We start from the raw sequence: 18,310 nt of genomic DNA, 5'->3' as shown, positions 1-18,310 counted from the left end.
TTGATAAGTAAGAAGCGTATAAAGAACTGTCAATATCCAGATATACAAAATAAGCATAGAAAGAAGATATTTTCTAGACTATTTATATGAATAATTTCTAAAATAAATTACAGTGATGGAATATTATTGGCACAAAATTATTCTGTCCCTCCCCTTTGTGATTAATAGCTGGCAAAAATAGAAATTGACTTCATCTTACTGTATTTTAAAAAAATCAAAATGATGACTATTCTTTCTACTATTAGAATTACAGTGTATTTTTCCTAACTTTGAATCATTTTTTTCTTTCCACAATGAAAATATTGTACTCCTGTTTTCTTATTTGAAGCAATGTTACCAGAATAAGAGTACACTTGGAAAAGTACAAGATTAGCACTTTTATTTCTTGGCTAAATAAGTAATAATATATTAATAATAACTATGTAAGTATAACTAGTAAATATTCTCATTGAATAATTACTTTTTTCAGAGAGTGAGGAGGTTTTAAAAATATGGAAGATGGCTCATTCATTTTATAGATAAAAGAAGAGTTAGAGTTAAACATGGAAGAATTTCTTCACTAAAAGTTAAGATCTGGACTCTAATTAAGTTAAAAAGAAAGCAAAAATGTCTGTGTAATACTGGGCAAGTCTCTCAACCACTCTGGACCTCACTTTAAACACGTTAAAAGAGGGTAAGGACTACCTAGTTCCTTACACTTTCCAGCCTGAATATTGCATGAAACTGAGCCAAGAAATATTTAACTTGGAGAGCTTCATGTTTTAAAGGTTTGATTCAAAGTGCTTGGTTTTACTGCTGTTGCTTTGTCCTCAATGAACATAAATGTATTTTCAAATGAATGTGAAGAAATGTAGGTCCAGAAGACTATTTAGGTTTTCTTCAAGTCTCATCTAAAGATTCCTTATGAGTACATAAATTAGTAACTGAATCATCCTAAAATATTGGGATATTTTTAAAATTTACATACTAGCACATTAATTATTAATAAAAAGTAACATAAAGATCCTTCCCTTTAGAAAAGGGAGTCTTTTGGAGAGTGGCAGATGGCTCAGGTCTCCTTGTGATGGGGTGAGAGGGGATGACCAGGCTGTTTACTCATTATAGGGAAACCATTGGAATGAGCCATGGACATTTGAGATGAGAACTATGGCCTGTGAGAAATCTCCCCACACTCTGACAAATCAGGGCTGCAAAAGAGAGTCCCCAAGAGGAAGAGTCAGTGAGAAGGTAACAGAGTTTCAATATCAATAACAGTTTGGAGACAGGCAGCTTTCAAAAACAACAAGCCACCAATCAGAAAAATTATGGAAATGTGAACATGCCTTGAGAATCCCAGAGATTTCCTGGGAGCATTTTGAAAAGAATCTTTGATGGAGGCTGTCACGCTGACTTACATATGAATGACTTACTAACACCAAGAAAAGGGAGAAAGCATATTGGCCTCCAGCCTCTGACTCTTGTAAGTTAAATTTTGTTGTTTAGACTCTCGTTTAGTTCTTGTGAGTAATTTTGGTTGATTATAAATTTGTGGATACTTTAAATTGTATGATAGAATGAGATATCTTCGCTATTTGAAATATTTCCTATTTTGTTTAGATCCTGATCTGTGGTCTGCCTCTAGTAAATGTGATGCTACTGGAATACTTTTTGTGTTAGCTTAACTCCTAGTTCAATTTTGTCTACCAGCATTTCTGGTTCTTGTGTTTGTTCTTTTCCTTTCAACTGTTTATAACATATGTTCTCTTCGTGTATTGATGTGTTGCAATCCACCCTAAATTCTTTTAAAACAAAGGGTAAGATAAATAATTACACCAATATTCACATTTTTGGGGAGTTCAATGCCCTGGATAGCCATTGCATCATTTGAATATGTTGTCACTACTTTTACTAGATAGAAGTATTTCTTCCTAAGCACCCTTCATAGGGTAAAATTTGGTGATAATCTCAGCTAATTAAAAACTATCTTGGGCACTGCCATTAGGGATGCAAATCAGATAGTCACATGCTGCTATTGTTCAAAGAGAGGACCCTAAAATTGCTGAATTTATCAGGTGGGTGACCTTCCCAAAGAATATAATTCTGTGTGTCAAGAAATCAAGAGATAAAAACCAAATAAATCCCAGACTGTGCCAAGTATACTTTTGTTGTTGTTGTTAATAATAATAATAAATACAGCTGGATAATGACTACTGTGTGAATGACTACTGTGTGTCATAAAGTTATCTGGATGTCTGAATGCAATTAAATTGCACAAGGATTTTTGAAAGCTTAGGTTTATGTTAATAGCAGTGATAACATGATTTACCTTCATACATTTATATTATTAACAATAACTAACATCTTGATTATCACAGTATTTACTATGTTCAATCAAGGCCTTATGTTAGTAAAAGGGACATGGTGTTTACAATGATAAACTAGAGATATTAATTAATATCCTTGAGGTTTTATTGCTTAGGGAGGACAAAACAATGAATAATTCCAATGGAAAATGAGAGACAAGATCAAAAGGGCAGTCTAGGTGTATTTTTCCATTTATCATGTGGCACTTTTCATTGTGCCATATATTTATGAAATAATAAATAAATAAAATCACAGAAGGACAAAAAAAGTGTTACCAGCAAGTCAAAAATTTTGAGGAGTTCCTAAAAACAAAAGCACATAAGAAAGAGTGACAGAAGAAACCACAGTCCAAAATGCATGGAAGATCACTTTACAGGGAAGATGGAAGACTAGAGGTGCCCAGGGCATGTTCCTCTTACAGAAATCAAAACAGGCCCACTGCCACAACAATGATGGCTTCCTACCATAGCAACAACTGCCACTGTGCAGGTAGACCACCAACTACTTGACTGCATTGACATAATGAGGGTCAATCCCTCGTGGATTCCAGGGAAAGAGAACAATTGAAGAAGCAACTGCTGTACCAGATGACCAGACATCAATGTAGAGAAATTAGAAATACAAAGCAAAAAAAGAAAATATCAGTCAACCAAAGGAATACAATAACTTTCAAGCACCACACTCCATAGAACAGGAAACCCTTGAAATGACTGAAAAGGAATTCTGAGTAAAAATTTTAAGGAAACTCAAAGAGATATAAGGAAATACAGTGAGATGACACAATGAACCAAGCAAAACTATCCAAGATATGAAGGAGAAAACTTACAAAGAGATTAGTACCTTCAAAAATAATGTAGCAGAACTCATGGAACTGAAGGAGTCGTTGAACAAAATAAAAAAACACAAACACAACTGAGAGATTATGCAGCAAGCTAGAGCAAGCAGAAGAATGAACTTCTGATCTTGAAGATAGTCTCTTTGAAATAGCTCAGGCAGCCTAAAAAGAGAATTTAAAAGAGTAAGAAAATCTAAGAGAGATAACAGACTACTGTAAGCACACAAATGTCCAAATCATTGGTATTCCTGAAGGTGAAGGGAAAGGAAAAGGCATTGAGAACATATTCAAAAAATAATAGTGGAAAACTTCTCATGTATAGGGAGAGACACAGACTTTCAGATTCAGGAGGCTCAAAGATCCACAGATTCAATCCAAAAAGGTCCCCTCCAAGACACCTTATAGTCAAACTGGAAAAACTCAAAGACAAAGAGAAAATCCTAAAAACTGCAAGAGAAAAGCATCAAGTCACCTATAAGGGAGTCACCATCAGACTCAGCACATATTTCTCAATAGAACCTCTTCAGGCCAGGAGGATAGAGGATGATATACTCAAAATACTAAAAGAAAAAAACCACCAGCCAAGAATACTGTACCTGGCAAGACTATCCTTCAGAAATGAAGAAGAAATAGTATATTTCCCAGACAACCCAAAACTATGAGAGTTCACCACTACATGACCAACTCTACAAGAAATCATCAAGAAGTCCTGCATCTGGAATCCAAAAAACAATAATCACTACTGAATACAAAGAAAGAACAAAACCCACTGGTAGAGCAAAAACGCAAACAAGAGAAAAACTGTATCTTACCACCTCCAAAAGCCAACAAAACCAAAGACAAACAATAAAAGGGAAAGAAAAAAACAAAAGATATTTAAAATACCCAAATGAAAATTGATAAAATGACAGAAATAAAACAATATCTTTCAGTAACAACCCTAAGTGTAAATAGATTAAATTCCCCACTCAAAAGACACAGACTGGCTGATTGGATTAAAAAGCTAGAACCAGCTATATGCTGTCTACAAGACTCACCTCACCTGTACTGACACACAGACTAAGAATGAAGGGATAAAAAGATATACCATGTAAATGGAAATCAAAAACAAGTCAGAGTAGCTATTCTTATAACATATAAAATAGGTTTTAAACCAAAAACTATAAAAAGAGAGAAATAAGGCCACTATATAATGAAAAAGGGCAAGAACCCATAGCAATCATAATTATATCTGTATCAAACAGCAGCATCCAGATATATAAAGTAAGCACTATTAGACCTAAGGAAAGATTTATACCCAAATACTAAAATAGTGGGGGACCTGAATACCCCTCTCTCAGCATTGGACAGATCATTTAGGCAACAAATCAACAAAGAAACACAGGATTTGAACCACACTTTAAACCAATTGGACTTCATCCAACATCCACAGATTATACATTCTTCTCATTAGCACATGGAACATTCTCCAGGATAGACCACCTGTTAGGTCATATCAAGTCTCAAATAATTTTAAAAAATTGAAATCATTTCAAATATCTTCTGAGATCATAGTGGGTTAAAACTAGAAATCAATAACAGCAAAACTCTGGAAACTACACAAACACATGGAAAATAAACAACATGCACCTGAATGACATATGGGTCCATGAAGAAATTAAACAGGAAATCAAAAATTTTCTCAAAACTAATGAAAATAAAGATATATCATACAAAAACCTGTAGAATGCTGCAAAGTAGTACTAAGTGGAAAGTTTATTGCAATAAACACTTACATCAAAAGAATAGAAAGATTTCAAATGAACAACCTAATGCTAAAGAACTAGAAAAACAAGAGCAATCCAATCCCCAAATTAGTAGACAGAAATTAATAATTAAGACCAGAACAAAACTGAATGATATAGAGACCCCCAAAAATGATACAAAAGATCAATGAAACAAAAAGTTGGTTTTTCTAGAATATAAACAAAATATACAAATCATTAGCCAAACTAAAAAAAAAAAAGAAGACAGAATACCCAAATAACAAAAAATTGGAAATGAAAAAAGGGACATTACTACCAATACCACAGAAATACAAAAAGTCATTAGAGACTATTATAAACAACTATACCCCAACAAATTTGAAAATCTGGAGAACATGGATAAATTTCTGGACACAAACAAATTACCAAGACTGAACCAAGAAGTAATAGAAAACCTGAACAGACCAATAAGAAGCAGCAAGATTGAAGCAGTAGTCAGCAGTCTCCCAACAAAGAAAAGCAAAGGACTGCATGGCTTTAATGCTGAATTCTACCAAACTTTTAAGGAGGAATTATTACCAATTCTTTTCAACTTATTACAAAAAGTTGAAACAGAGGCCATTGTCCCAAACTCATTCCATGAGACCATCACCCTGATACCCAAACCAGAGATAGTTACAACAAAAAAGAAAACTATAGGTCAATATATTTGATAAACACAAGACACAAAAACCCTCAATAAAATATTAGCAAATACAATACAGCAACACATCAAAAAAATTATATACCATGATCACATGGGATTCATCCCAGGGATACAAGGATGTTTCAATGTACACAAGTCAATAAGTGATACACCACATCAACTAAATCAAGAACAAAAACCATATGATAATCTTAATAGATGCAGAAAAAGTATTAGACAAAGTTCAACTTTTCTTTATTAATAAAGACTCTCCCCAAATTAGGTATAGAAGGAATGTATCTCAACACAATAAAAACCATATATGACAAACCCACTGCCAATATCATCCAGAATGGGGAAAACCTATCAGCTTTTCTTTTTTTCTTTTATTTCCTTCCTTTTTAACAGTTATCTTTTAAAAATTTATTATGAATATTCATGAGTTACAAAGCTGATTGTCCCCCCTCCTGCCCATAATGTGGGGGCCAGATTCATACTGGGGGCATACTCTTTAATGGAAATTACTTTTGTATGCTTTATCTCCTTCCAATTATCCCCCAATCTCCCTCACCTTCCCCTCTCCCCTCAACTCCAATTTGTAGCCCTAGGAATGTTCCCTCCCTCTGTTGGATTATGGCACTACTATGGTCTTTCTTTCCTGCCTTCTTTCTCTCTTAGCTCCCACACCTAAATGAGCACATGTGGTATTTATCCCTCTGTGCTTTGCTTGTTTCACTCAACATTAGTTTCTCCAGGTTCATCCATGTTGTTGCAAATGGGAGTATTTCATTCTTTTTATGGCAGAGTAGTATTCCACAGTGTACATATACCACAGTTTCCTTATCCAATCATCTATTAATGGACATTTAGGTTGGTTCCATATCTTGGCTATTGTAAACAGAGCTGCAATAAACATGGGAGTGCAGGTATCTCATTGAGATGATGATTTCCATTCCTCTGGATACATACCAAGAAGAGAGATTGCTGGATCACACGGAAGATCTATGTGTAGTTGTTTGAGAAACCTCCAAATTGTTTACCAAAGTGGTTGTACTAATTTACATTCCCGCCAACAGTGCAGTAGTGTTCCCTTCTCTCCACACCCTCGCCAGCATTTGTTAGTCACCATCTTTTTGATCATATCCAGTCTAACTGGAGTGAGGTGGTATCTCAATGTGGTTTTAATTTTCATTTCCCTGATGACTAGTGATGTTGAGCATTTTTTCATGTATCTGTTGAACATTTGTATGTCTTCCTTTGAAAAAGGTCTATTCAGCTCCTTTGCCCATTTTTTTAATTGGGTCATTTGTTTTTTTACTGTATAATTGCTTGAGTTCTATGCAGATTCTAGATATTAGTCCCTTGTTGGATGCATAGTTGGCAAAAATTTTCTCCCACCCTGTAGGTTGTCTTTTTACTCTGTTGATTGTTTCTTTTGCTGTGCAGAAACTTTTTAGCTTGATATTGTCCCATTTGTTTATTTTCTCTTTTGCTGCTTATGCTTCCGAGCTTATGTTCATAAAGCCTGTGCCCAGACCTAACTGCTGAAGTGTTTCACCTATATTTTCCCTTAGTAATTTTACAGTTTTGGGTCTTATACCTATGTCTTTAATCCACTTTGAGTTGATTTTAGTGTATGATGAGAGATGCATATCTAGTTTCATCCTTCTGCATATGGATATCCAGTTTTCCCAGCACCACTTGTTGAAGAGGAAATCTTTTCCTCAATGTAGATTTTTGTTGCCTTTGTCTAATATCAGATGGCTATAAGCCTGAGGCATGATTTCTGGGTTCTCTATTCTACTCCACTGGTCTGAATGTCTATTTTTATACCAGTACCATGCTGTTTTGGTTACAACAGCTTTGTAGTATACTTTGAAGTCAGGCAGAGTTATGCCTCTGGCTTTGTTTTTTTGCTCAGGATTGCTTTGGCTATTTGGGGTCTTTTATTTTTCCATATGAAAGGTAAGATTGTTTTTTTTTCCATTTCTGTGAAGAATGTCATTGGTATTTTGATGCGGATTGTATTGAATCTGTAGATCGCTTTGGGTATTATAGACATTTTCACAATGTTAATTCTTCCAATCTAAGACCTTTGAATATCTTTCTATCTTTTTGTGTCTTCTTTAATTCTTTCAGAAGTGATTTGTAATTCTAATTGTAGAGGTCTTTCACCTCCTTGGTTAAATTGATCCCTAGGTATAATATTTTTTTGGTGACAATTGGAAATGGGCTTACTTTATTTCTCTTTCTGTTAATTCATTATTTGAGTATATAAATGCTACTGATGTGGGGGCATTTATTTTATATCCTGAAATGTTACTGAAGTTATTAACCAGCTCTAGGAGTTTTTTGATAGAGTCTTTAGGTTTTTCTATATATAGTATCATGTCCTCTGCAAATAGGGAAAGTTTGACTTTATCTTCACCAATCTGGGTTCCCTTTATTTCTTTCTCTTGCCCGATTGCTCTAGCTAGTAACTCCAGTACTGTGTTGAATAGAAATGGTGAGAGTGGTCATCCTTGTATTTTTCCTGTCCTTAAGGGGAAGGCCTTCAATTTTCCCAATTCAGAGTAATACTGGTGGTGGCCTTGTCATAAGTGGCTTTTATTGTGTTGAGATATTTTCCTTCTGTACCTAATTTGTTGAGAGTCTTTATCATGAAGGAATGTTTAATTTTGTCAAATGCTTTTTCAGCATCTATTGAGATAATCATATGGTCTTTGTCCTTGAGCTTGTTGATATGATGTATCACATTTATTGACTTTCATATGTTGAATCCCACTTGCTCATAATGTATAATTTTTTTAATATGTTGCTGTATTCTATCTAATTGCTAATATTTTGTTGAGGATTTTAGCATCTAGGTTCATCAAGGATATTGGCCTGTATCTTTTTTTGTTCTGTCTTTATCTGGTTTTGGTATCAGAGTTAGGCTGGCCTCATAGAATGAGTTTGGGCGAGTAGCATCTGTTTCAATTGTTTGGAATAGTCTCATGAGAATTGATATTAACTCCTCCTTAAAAGTTTGATAGAATTCAGCTGTAAAGACATCCAGACCCGGACTTTTTTGTTGTTGGAATGTTGCTAATTACTGCTTCAATCTCCTTGCTTGTTATTGGTCTGTTCAGGTTTTCTATCTCTTCTTGGTTTAGTCTTGGTTATTTGTATGCATCTAGAAACTTATTCATATCTTCCAGATTTTCAAAGTTGTTGTCATACAGTTGTTTATAATAGTCTCTAATGATTCTTTGTATTTCTGTGGTGTCAGTTTTAATGTCTCCCTTTTCATTTCTGATTTTTGTTATTTGGGTCTTCTTTCTCCTTTTTTTTTTTTTTTTTTTTTTTTTTTTTTTTGTTAATCTAGCTAACGGTGTGTCTATTTTGTTTATCTACTCGAAAAACCAATGTTTAGTTTTGTTGATCTTTTCTATTGTTTTGGGGTCTCTATTTCATTTAGTTCTGCTCTGATCTTAATTATTTCTTTCCATCTACTAACTTTAGGTTTGGAGTGTTGTTGTTTTTCAAGTTCTTTGAGGCATAGCATTAGGTCATTTATTTGGAGTCATTCCATTTTTTGGATATTAGCACTTATTGCAATAAATTTGCTTCTTAGTACTGCTTTTGCAGTATCCAACAAGTTTTGGTATGATGCATCTTTATTTTCATTAGCTTCTAGAAATTTTTTGATTTCCTGTTTAATTTCTTTTTGGACCCATAGGTCATTCAGGAGCCTATTATTTATTTTCTATGTATTTGTATAGCTTCCAACAATTTGCTTATTGTTTATCTCCAGTTTTAGTCCATTGTGTTCTGAAAAGATTGTTGTAATGATTTCAATTTTTTAAAATTTGCTGAGACTAGATTTATGATCTAATATGTGGTCTATCCTGGAGAATATACCATGAGCTGATGAGAAGAAAGTGTATTCTTTAGCTGTTGGGTGAAATGTTCTGTGTATATCTGCCAAGTCAAGTTGGTCTAGGGTCTAGATTAAATCCTGTGTCTCTTTGTTGACTTGTTGCCTGGAAGTCCTGTCCCATACTGAGAGAGGGGTGTTCAGATCACCCACTATTAATGTATGAGGTCCTATCTCCTCCTTTAGGAATAAGAGTGTTTGCTTGATATATCTGGGTGCTCTGTTATTGGGTGCATACATGTTTATGATTGTTATGTCTTCTAGCTGGAGAGTTCCCTTTATCATATATAATGGCCTTCTTTGTCTTTTTTAATGTTTTTGGTTTAAAGTCTATTTTGTCTGATAGAAGAACAGCTACTCCTGCTCATTTTTGGTTTCCATTTGCATGGTATATCTTTTTCCATCCCTTCACTTTTAGTATATGAGTGTCTTTACAGGTGAGGTGCATCTCTTGAAGACAGTATATACTTGGGTCTATCTTTTTAATCCAGCCAGTTAGTCTGTGTCTTTTGAATGGGGAGTTTAGTCCATTCACATTTAGAGTAGTTATTGAGAAGTGTTGTTGAATTCCTGTCATTTAATTGCTACTTGTTTAGGTGGTTTAAATATCTTTTGATCATTATTTCCCCTTTTATTTCTCTTCTTCAATGTAAGTTGGGAATTTGAGGTGGAATGATTTAGCTTCTTTCTCTTTCTTGCTGGCATTTTTGTTTTAATTGTGGGTTTTGCTATTTCTTCTGTATTCATGATGATGGTCACCATTATTCAGATTCCAGATGAATGACCCCCTTGAGAATTTCTTGCAGGGCTGGTCATGTGGTGGTGAACTCCTACAACTTTTGTTTGTCTGGGAAATACACTATTTCTCCCTCGTTTCTGAAGGAGAGCCTTGCCGGGTAAAGAATTCTTGTCTGGCAGTTTTTTTCTTTTAGTATTTTGAATATATCATTCCACTTTCTACTGGCCTGTAGGGTTTTGGTTGAGAAGCCTGCTGTTAGCTTGATGGGGGTTCCCCTATAAGTGACCTGATGGTTTTCTCTTGCTGCTTGTAGAATTCTCTCTTTGTCTTTGAGCTTTTTGAATTTAACTATGATTTGTCTTGGGGAGGATCTTTTTGGGTTGAATGTGTTTGGGGACCTTTGAGCTTCCTGGATCTGAAGGTCTGTATCTCACCCTACACCTGGGAAGTTTTCTGTTACTATTTCCTTGAGTAGGTTTTCAATACCTTTTTCCTTCCCCTGCCTTTCAGAAATACTCACAATTCAGATGTTAAAGCACTTGAGATTGTGTGCGCTCTCTCTTAGTTTTTCTGCATTATTTTAAATTCTTTTTTTCCTTTTTTTGTCTGCCTGAGTTATTTCAAAAAGATCATCTTCAAGCTCTGAAATTCTTTCTTCTGTTTGCTCTACCTTGCTGCTCAAGCTCTCAGTCATGTTTTTTATTTCATTGAGTGAGTCATTTATAGAAGTTCTGCTACACTCTTTTTTATGGTATTAATCTCTTTGTAGATTTCCTCCTTCATATTCTGGATGTTTTTTCTTGTTTCATTGTGTTCTCTAATTGAGTCTTCTTTTATTTCTTCAAGTTTTCTTAAGATCATTGCTTGAAATTCCTTTTCAGACATTTCAAGGATTCCCCGTTAGATGGAGTTTGACTTTGGGGCATTACTGTATCCTTTTGGGGGTGTCATTTCTTCTTGACTGTTTGTATTCTAGTGCTTTTTACTGATGCTTGGTCATTTGGTAGGGGGTTTGCTTCTTCTGTTACACTGAGGTTGGCTGTGGAGTGGCCTTGTTTGCTACAGTGGGGGGTGAACTGTCTTTGCTTGACAGTAGGTGTGGTGGTGGTGATGTTAAACAAACTTGGCTCCTGTTTGAGACTCTGTGGTCATAGAATGAGCCCCTATCATGTGGAGTTCTGCTGGAACAAACTCAGTGGGTCGGATCCATAGGCTGGAATTCACCCCCAGGTCCAAGGTGGTAGGTGAGGGGCCAAATGGAGCCATTTGGTTCCAGTGGCTGGCTGGTGCCAGTGGGCTCACCTGTATGGTGCCATTCAGGGCACTGGTGCGAGTTCTGGAGCTCCCTCCCTGCCTGGGTCCAAGGTGGTGGGCCGAAGGGGCCGCATGCAGCCATGTGGTTCTGCTGGCTGGCTGGTGCTGGCAGGCTCACCTGTGTGGTGTCAGTTCAGGGTGCCAGAGTGGGGCCTGGAGCTCCCCTCCACCCTCACCTGGGTCCAAGGCAGCAGGTGAGGGAGACACGTGGTGCTGCACGTTTCCGCTGGTGGCTGGCATTAGCGGACTCATCTGTGCTGTGCCGGTCTTTTTTACTTTTTTTTTTGTAAGAACAGGAATAAGACAAGGATGCCCATTCTCACCACTCCTATTTAACGTAGTATTGGAAGTACTACCCAGAGCAAATCAGGCAAGAGAAAGAATAAAGGGTATGCAGATTGGAAAAGACAAAGTCAAATTGTCCCTGTTTGCAGGTGACATAATCCTATATATATATAAGAGCCTAAAGACTCTACAAAAATACTCTTAGAATTGATAAACTATTTCAGTAAAGTTGCAGGAAACAAAATCAGCACCAAAAATCAGTAACATTTTTAGACTGCAACAATGAACTAGCAGGAAAAGCCATCAAGAAAGCTAGCCCACTTACAATAATCACCAAAAAGTTAAATACCTAGAAATCAATTTAACCAAGGAGGTGAAAGATCTCTACAACAAGAATTCTAAATCACTGTTGAAAGAAATTAAAGAGGACACAAAAAGATGGAAAGACATTCTGTGCTCTTGGATTGAAAGAATCAACATTGTGAAAATATCCATACTCCCCAAAGTGATCTCCAGGTTCAATGAAATCTCAGGTCAAACTACCAATAATGTTCTTCACAGAAACAGAGAAAAACAACCCTAACATTCATATGAAGAACAAAAGATCATGAATAGCCAAAGCAATCTTGAGAAAAAAAATAAAAAATAACACCAGAGGCATAGCATTCCGTGACTTCAAACTATAGTACACAGCTATAGTAACCAAAACAGCATGGTACTGGCATAAAAACAGACACATGGACAAATGGAACATAATAGAGAACCCTGAAATCAACCCACAAACTTAAAGCCAACTGTTCTTTGACAAAAGCACCAAGAACATACATTGGGGAAAAGGCTGCCTCTTCAATAAATGGTACGGGGAAAATTGGACATTCATATATAGAAAAATGAAACTAGACCGATACCTCTCACCATATACAAAAATCAACTCAAAAATGGATTAAAGACTTAAATATAAGGCCTGAAGCTATAAAACTTCTAAAAGAAAACATAGGGGAAACATTTCAGGAAGTAGGACTGGGAAAAGTCTTTATGAATATGACCCCAAAGCACAGGTAACAAAAGAAAAAATAAACAAATGGTATTATATCAAACTGAAAAAATTCTGCATGGAAAAAGATACAATTAGCAGAGTGAAAGACAACCTATAGAGTGGGAGAAAATATTTGCAAACTATGCATCCAACAAAGGATTAATGTCCAGAATATACATGGGACTCAAACAACTTAACAGTAAAAAACAAATAACCTGATTAAAAAACGGACAAAGGAGCTGAAAAAGCATTTCTCAAAGGAATGTATATAAGCAGCCAACAGACACATGAAGAAAATGCTCAACATCACTTATCATCAGGGAAATGGAAATCTAAACCACATGAGATATCATTTCACCCCAATTAGCTTGGCTACTATAAACAAGACAGAGAACAACAAATGCTGTTGAAGATATAGAGAAAGGGGAATTGTTCTACACTGTTGGTGGGACTGTAAATTGGTGCAGCCATTATGGAAAACAGTATGGAGTTTCCTCAAACAACTACAGATAGAACTGCCATACGTTCCAGCAATTCCACTGCTGGATATATACACAAACGAATGGAACCTATCATGTTGAAGGGATACCTGCACCCCCATGTTTATTGCAACTCTATTTACAATAGCTGAGTTGGAATCAACCTAAATGTCCATTGTCAGATGACTAGATAAATAAAATGTGGTATATGTACTCAATGGAATACTTCTCTGCCATAAAAAAGAATGAATTTCTGCCATTCACAGCAACATGGATGAACTTAGAGAAAATCACATTAAGTGAAATAAGCCAGGCACAGAAAGAGAAATACCACATGTCCTCACTCATAAGTGGGAGCTAAAAAATAAACAATTAAATAAAAAAGAAAGAAAGAAATATACAGCAATCACAGTGATCCGTTGAACTTCCAAAAGGGGAGAACAGAACTGAGGTCACCAGAGGTAGGAAATGGGGAGGGGGGAGGAATAGGGGAGAAATTGGTAGAGGGCCACAAAAAATGATTACATTGTATCATGTTGAACATAGTAATTATCCTGATTTGAGCAATACATATTGCACACAGGTATTGATATTAAACTCTGTATACCACAGATATATACAATCAACTGTGTTAGAATAAAAAACAAAACAAAACAAACAAATAAAAAAACCAAACATAAAATAAATAAATAAATATTACTTGACCTGGTTAAAAAAAAATGCATGGAGGAAGACAGCTGCAAGGTGGATATGGTCCCATAAAATCCTCAAGCACAGAATCAATAGATGCGAGGAGCAGGAGAGGGTCTTTGTGCAACAATGAGGACGTTAACTAAGACCTGTGGCTGGATCCGTTGAGCCGTGAAGTCCTTTTTCCTGACCCATTTGTGCAGAAGAATGGCTGATGTTGTATTTGTCTAAAGTTTTTAGCATTGAGAAGGTGCTCTAGGGCTGAAGAGGATGGTGATACTTCCAGAGCCACTACACAAATCTGCAATAGAAAAGCTGGCCCACAAAATTTAACTAGGGTAAATTCCATAGTGTGCTGAAAACATGCATCAAGAATTCTCCAAAATGCTATGCAAAAGGAGAAAGGTGACGGAAAAGTATTAAGGCACTTGGAAGACAGATTCAGAATTTCTAACATCCATTGAGCAAAGAAAGAGAATAGAAAGTTAAAAATATTAAAAGAAAAGTCCCTAGAGCTGAAGACAGATATGCTTTCAATCAAACCGAGTGCCTAACAAGATGAATTTTAGCAATAGATTCACAGATAGACCTCACTGTGAAAGTGTAGAGAAAACGTAAAAAGCTGCAGAGGAATGAAGTTAAGGAGGAAGAAGGAAGGTTATCCACAAGAGTGAAAATAAAATTTATAAGAGATTTCTCACTAGAAGGTTCAAAAATGGAACAATTGTATTTAAAGATGCGAGAGAATACAATTTAAACTTAATTCTATACTCTATCCTTGGGTCCTGTCACAGAATAGTTGTTCAGTAAAGATTGCTGGTTGACTCATCATCACTAGGGAAAAAAAAAATCTGTACTCAACTAAAATGTAAGTGTGAGAGGGGAAAGGGCATTTAGTAATAATCTTAAATGGGTCCCCTAAATCACTCAGAGTATTCTCCTGAGTTTTTCAGTCTTCTCCATACAAAATGGCATTTTTGCACATTTTCTTCTTGAACATGCACCCATCCCCCATTGTACTGCCCCATCTTTACCCCTCTATGCTGATGAATTTCATTGAGAAAATTAGGGTCAATTGACATTTCTTTATTCACCTATAACTCAGCTGACCATCTTCTTGACATGTGTACTCCTCTTAAAATAAGACAATATTCCTGCTCTTCCAAAGGCTCCAAGCTCTTCCGTTATACCCCATATCCCTATCCCTCTTGTTATCCCAAAAGCTTAGTTCTTGTCATTATTCCTTCTCTCTTCTGCAATGTCAACATCTCCCTACCTACAGGGCGTTCCAACTGAATAGATTGTAATACTCCCAGTCCCTGGTAGTAGCACCGTGTTTTCTGTTTCCCTTTACAGCACGTGTTGTCTGTGGTCACTGTGTCTTTTTCCACATACCATTCACTCTACCTCCCACTGCAATGAAGCCTCCCCTCCAGCCCACCACAGAAATCACCTTTTCTTCAGATCTCTAGAGGAATTAAGGTCACTTTTCCTCATCATGGCCTCGGTGTCACTTTCTTAAGTTCTGTAAGTGTTCCTGACTCTTTCTTTTCAGTCTCTATTATGGGTTTCTTCTTGGGCTCAGCCTCAAAGGGGTTAGGTACTCGGAGTTTAGTCCTGGCCTCCCTTTTCTTTCTAGACTGTTCTGTCTGCCTGCAAAGTGTTTCCCCCAGATTTTACCTGGCTGGTGCCTTCTTATGATTTGATTCCTAACTTAGGTGTCTGTTATTCAAAAAGGGCTTCCTAACCACTTGGCATCTTTCATATCAACAGTTTTATTTCTTCATAGCAGTTAGCACAATCAAACTTTTATCAAATCACTGTGTTTCCCATCCCTCTGCAAGGTAAACTTGGCAAGCATGAGTGAAAGAAATGACCACCACCAAATCTCAAATACAAACAACAGTGCTTGGTGAATAGTAAGTTTACAATCTGTGAATAAATAACAAAATGTCAATAAATAAATAATATATAAAGATTGCCTATAATTTAAATAAGACAATCATCTTCCTAGGAAAATTGGAAAGCAATTACAGTTTTAAAATACACATGATGTTTAAATATATGAAAATATCCTCAGCCTTGTTAGTAATCAGAGAATATAAATCAGGTCTATGATATTTGTTACTTAGGATACTTTAAAAATATTAATAATGGCAATATATAGGCTTTGGAGAAGATATTTTGTCAATACCAATAAAAATTCAAAATTCATGTAGTTTGGCAGAACTTCCAGAAAGTATCCTTGGTAATTCCAACATGTGCAAGGAGGCCCACTGAAGGAATTTTTAAAAAAAAAAAAAAAAAAAGGAAACAATATAATTATGCACCCATAGAAACAGGTAGAGTGCTCTGTTTTCTCTTTCTCTCTTTTTTTCTATATAGTTAATTTTTTTTTTCTAAGTAATAAACTTTACTTTTATAGCAGTTTTAGGTTTACAGAGAAATTGAGCAGAAAGTACAGGAAGTTCTCATATCCCCACAAGTATCTTTTTCAAAATTATCATAGAAAGTCACAGATGCACATAATTTCTTTTTTCAATTTCAAGCTACATATTTATTAATTCACAGTATGTGTGTTAGAAGTCTGGTAGTGTGTGACTGGGTTCTCTGTTCGAATATCACAAAGCTGAACTCAATGTATCCGCTGGCTGAGTTCTTGTCTGGAAGCATTAGGGAAAATTCTGCTTCTAAGCTCATTCTTATTGTTGATGGAAGTCAGTTCCTTGTGGCTGAATGACAGAAGTCCTCGTATTCTTGCTGCCTGACATTCTCTCAGCTCCTAGAGATGACCTGCATTTTTTGCCATGTAGCGCTATCTATTTTCAAACCAGCAGTGGCATATCATATCCTTCTGATGTTAGAATCTATGATTTTCCCTTCTGATACCAGCCAGGGAAAGCTCTCTGCTATTAAAAGTCATGTGGTTAGGGCAGGCCCATTCAGAAAATATGCCCAATTTAAGATAAACTGACTCAAGACCTTAATTACCTCTGAAAAATCCCTTTGCAGCAATCTTAGATTAGTGCTTGTATGAACAACCTGGAGAAGTTGTATGTGCACTAAGGGCCAGAAATGGAGGGGGTTGTGGGGAGGCGCATCTTGGAATTCTATCTGCCACACTGAGGATCAAAGAAGTTATTTGCCCAAGGTAGAACAGGGGTTTAAGATCTAAGTATAGTATTTTTAATACATTGGTTTGTGTGTGTGTGTGTGTGTGTGTGTGTATACATACATATGCATACACACACTGCACTTTTACATATATATATGTATTCATATACAGTTACATACATATAAATATATATAGCACCTTTTATATAATTTACAATAATAATCAGACTAAGTGTCATGTATTTCCTACCGTATATTGCCAGCTAATACACTGAGTTCTATCATTTGAACATTCTTTACATATGATATTTTTATTTATTTAAAACAAATAGTGTTTTTGAGGAATGTGAAAGGAAAAAAAGTTGGGAACTTGCATGTATTTAGGACCTTTTATATGGCCTAAATATTTCACATACCTATAAAAATGATATGTCTAAAATATAATCTGATAAAGTACCAGATAGATTAAAACTCCTAAAATTAATAACTATGTAATATATTTACTCAGTAATATTTTAAGCCGTATTGAAGTTAGCAGAAAATTTACTTTCATAATCAAAGATGAAAATATTCTCTTCAAAAGGAAAATGAAAAAAAGTGGTTTGACAGTTGTTTCTTGAAAATTACACAAGTGACATCCTATATATTTCCCCGGAATTTTATTAAAATCAAATAGTACATATAAAAATGTGTTTGTAAAACAGTTACTCTTCAAACATAAGACACAGGCATATTTTTTATTACTTATCTATTACCTGTACAATCTCTGTATGTAAGCTAGGTATCTTTGGAAACAGTAGGGGTTCATGTGTTCTTTGCTGACTATTCGTGGTTCTGCAAACCTAATAGGATTCAATAAACTTCATGGATATGCCCAGCAGCTGGTGCAATTTTTGCAGTGAAGTATTGGCTTATGTGTAATGCATGTTAAAATAAAACTAAAAATTTTTGAAGAGGCAGCAACAAACACAATAGTTAAAACAAATTACGTTAAAATATAATGAAATGTATTATGAAAATTCAGTGAAAATAAACATAAGAAAACAAACTGTGCTTCAAACTTTTACCTCTGAGAAGGAGACAGGTTATGTTTTTGTGTCTCTGGGTGTAAATGTCTGTGTATATG

Source organism: Cynocephalus volans, chromosome 6, assembly GCF_027409185.1.
Source record: "Cynocephalus volans isolate mCynVol1 chromosome 6, mCynVol1.pri, whole genome shotgun sequence".
In the NCBI taxonomy this organism is placed as follows: Eukaryota; Metazoa; Chordata; class Mammalia; order Dermoptera; family Cynocephalidae; genus Cynocephalus; species Cynocephalus volans.
The sequence above is the reverse complement of the archived record's forward strand: the minus strand, read 5'-3'. Positions refer to the sequence as shown.